Here is a 4,286-nt window from a genome sequence, read left to right as displayed (position 1 = left end):
GTGGTTCTACATCTCTCTATCTATCTATCTATCTATCTATCTATCTATCTATCTAGAATATCTCACTCTTTGCTTTTGTATGTGATCTATCTACAGTCTCTCACTCTCTGGGGGGGTTTCAACATATATCTATCTATCTATCTATCTACCTATATATCTATCGTGTCTCACTCTCTGGCAGGTTTCTATATCTATCTATCTACAGTATCTAACTCTCTGGGGGGTGGTTCTACATCTATCTATCTATCTATCTATCTATCTAGAATCTCTCACTCTTTGCTTTTGTATGTGATCTATCTACAGTCTCTCACTCTCTGGGGGGGTTTCTACATCTATCTCTCTATCTATCTACAGTCTCTCACTCTCTGGGGGGTTTCTACATCTATCTATCTATCTATCTATCTATCTATCTATCTATCTATCTATCTATCTACAGTCTCTTACTCTCTGAGGGGTTTCTACATCTATGTATATATCTATCTATATATCTATCTATCTGCCTACCTATATATATATTGTGTCTCACTCTCTGGTGGGTTTCTATATCTATCTATCTATCTATCTACAGTATCTAACTCTCTGGGGGGTTTCTACATATCTATCTATCTATCTATCTATCTATCTACAGTCTCTCACTCTCTGGGGGGGGTTCTACATCTGTCTATCTATCTATCTATCTATCTATCTATCTATCATCTATCTACAGACTCTCACTCTCTGGGGGGGTTCTACATCTATCTATCTATCTATCTATCTATCTAGAATCCCTCACTCTGCTTTTGTATGTGATCTATCTACAGTCTCTCACTCTCTGGGGGAATTCTACATCTATCTATACATCTATCTATCTATCTACAATCTCTCACTCTCTGGGGGTTTCTACATCTATATCTATCTATGTACAGTCTCTCACTCTCTGGGGGGTTTCTATATCTATCTATCTATCTATCTATCTATCTATCTATCTGCAGTCTCTCACTCTTTGTGGGATTTCTACATCTATCTATCTATCTATCTATCTATCTATCTATCTATCTATCTACAGTCTCTTACTCTCTGGGGGGTTTCTACATCTATCTATCTATCTATCTATCATCTATCTACACTCTCTCACTCTCTGGGGGGGGTTCTACATCTATCTATCTACCTATATATGGGGTGGGTTTCTATATCTATCTATCTATCTATCTATCTATCTCTCTACAGTCTCTCACTCTCTGGGGGGTTTCTACATCTATCTATCTATCTATCATCTATCTACAGACTCACTCTCTGAGGGGTTCTACATCTATCTATCTATCTAGAATCTCTCACTCTGCTTTTGTATGTGATCTATCTACAGTCTCTCACTCTCTGGGGGAATTCTACATCTATCTATCTATCTATCTACAGTCTCTCACTCTCTGGGGGGAGGGGTTCTACATCTATCTATCTATCTATCTCTCTATCTATCTATATATCTATCTAGTGGGTTTTTATATCTATCTATCTATCTATCTATATCTATCTATCTATCTATCTATCTATCTACAGTCTCTCACTCTCTGGGGGGGTGTTCTACATCTATCTATCTATCTATCTATCTATCTAGAATTTCTCACTCTTTTCTTTTGTATGTAATCTATCTACAGTCTCTCACTCTCTGGGGGGTGGTTCTACATCTATCTATCTATCTATCTATCTATCTATCTATCTATCTAGAATCTCTCACTCTTTGCTTCTGTATGTGATCTAGCTACAGTCTCTCACTCTCTGGGGGGTTTCTACATCTATCTATCTATCTATCTATCTACCTATATATCTATCGTGTCTCACTCTCTGGTGGGTTTCTATATCTATCTATCTACAGTATCTCACTCTCTGGGGGGTTTCTACATATCTATCTATCATCAATCTACAGTATCTAACTCTCTGGGGGGTTTCTACATCTCTATCTATCTATCTATCTACAGTCTCTCACTCTCTGGGGGGGTTCTACATCTATCTATCTATCTACAGACTCTCACTCTCTGGGGGGGTGGTTCTACATCTCTCTATCTATCTATCTATCTATCTAGAATATCTCACTCTTTGCTTTTGTATGTGATCTATCTACAGTCTCTCACTCTCTGGGGGGGTTTCAACATATATCTATCTATCTATCTACCTATATATCTATCGTGTCTCACTCTCTGGCGGGTTTCTATATCTATCTATCTACAGTATCTAACTCTCTGGGGGGTGGTTCTACATCTATCTATCTATCTATCTATCTATCTAGAATCTCTCACTCTTTGCTTTTGTATGTGATCTATCTACAGTCTCTCACTCTCTGGGGGGGTTTCTACATCTATCTCTCTATCTATCTACAGTCTCTCACTCTCTGGGGGGTTTCTACATCTATCTATCTATCTATCTATCTACAGTCTCTTACTCTCTGAGGGGTTTCTACATCTATCTATATATCTATCTATATATCTATCTATCTGCCTACCTATATATATATTGTGTCTCACTCTCTGGTGGGTTTCTATATCTATCTATCTATCTATCTATCTATCTACAGTATCTAACTCTCTGGGGGGTTTCTACATATCTATCTATCTATCTATCTATCTACAGTCTCTCACTCTCTGGGGGGGGTTCTACATCTGTCTATCTATCTATCTATCTATCTATCTATCATCTATCTACAGACTCTCACTCTCTGGGGGGTTCTACATCTATCTATCTATCTATCTATCTAGAATCCCTCACTCTGCTTTTGTATGTGATCTATCTACAGTCTCTCACTCTCTGGGGGAATTCTACATCTATCTATACATCTATCTATCTATCTACAATCTCTCACTCTCTGGGGGTTTCTACATCTATATCTATCTATGTACAGTCTCTCACTCTCTGGGGGGTTTCTACATCTATCTATCTATCTATCTATCTATCTATCTATCTGCAGTCTCTCACTCTTTGTGGGATTTCTACATCTATCTATCTATCTATCTATCTATCTATCTACAGTCTCTTACTCTCTGGGGGGTTTCTACATCTATCTATCTATCTATCATCTATCTACACTCTCTCACTCTCTGGGGGGGGGTTCTACATCTATCTATCTACCTATATATGGGGTGGGGTTCTATATCTATCTATCTATCTATCTACAGTATCCAACTCTCTGGGGGGGTTTCCACATATCTATCTATCTATCTATCGTCTATCTACAGTATCTAACTCTCTGGGGGGTTTCTACATCTCTATCTATCTATCTATCTATCTATCTATCTATCTCTCTACAGTCTCTCTCTCTCTGGGGGGTTTCTACATCTATCTATCTATCTATCTATCATCTATCTACAGACTCACTCTCTGAGGGGTTCTACATCTATCTATCTATCTAGAATCTCTCACTCTGCTTTTGTATGTGATCTATCTACAGTCTCTCACTCTCTGGGGGAATTCTACATCTATCTATCTATCTATCTATCTATCTATCTATCTACAGTCTCTCACTCTCTGGGGGGAGGGGTTCTACATCTATCTATCTATCTCTCTATCTATCTATATATCTATCTAGTGGGTTTTTATATCTATCTATCTATCTATCTATCTATCTATCTATATCTATCTATCTATCTATCTACAGTCTCTCACTCTCTGGGGGGGTGTTCTACATCTATCTATCTATCTATCTATCTAGAATTTCTCACTCTTTTCTTTTGTATGTAATCTATCTACAGTCTCTCACTCTCTGGGGGGTGGTTCTACATCTATCTATCTATCTATCTATCTATCTAGAATCTCTCACTCTTTGCTTCTGTATGTGATCTAGCTACAGTCTCTCACTCTCTGGGGGGTTTCTACATCTATCTATCTATCTATCTACCTATATATCTATCTATCGTGTCTCACTCTCTGGTGGGTTTCTATATCTATCTATCTACAGTATCTAACTCTCTGGGGGGTTTCTACATATCTATCTATCATCAATCTACAGTATCTAACTCTCTGGGGGGTTTCTACATCTCTATCTATCTATCTATCTACAGTCTCTCACTCTCTGGGGGGGTTCTACATCTATCTATCTATCTACAGACTCTCACTCTCTGGGGGGGTGGTTCTACATCTCTCTATCTATCTATCTATCTATCTATCTATCTATCTATCTAGAATATCTCACTCTTTGCTTTTGTATGTGATCTATCTACAGTCTCTCACTCTCTGGGGGGGTTTCAACATATATCTATCTATCTATCTACCTATATATCTATCGTGTCTCACTCTCTGGCGGTTTTCTATATCTTTCTATC

The sequence above is a fragment of the Taudactylus pleione genome, unplaced genomic scaffold (genome assembly GCF_031769625.1).
Source record: "Taudactylus pleione unplaced genomic scaffold, aTauple2 ptg000726l, whole genome shotgun sequence".
Taxonomy (NCBI): Eukaryota; Metazoa; Chordata; class Amphibia; order Anura; family Myobatrachidae; genus Taudactylus; species Taudactylus pleione.
This window is presented reverse-complemented; position numbering follows the sequence as displayed.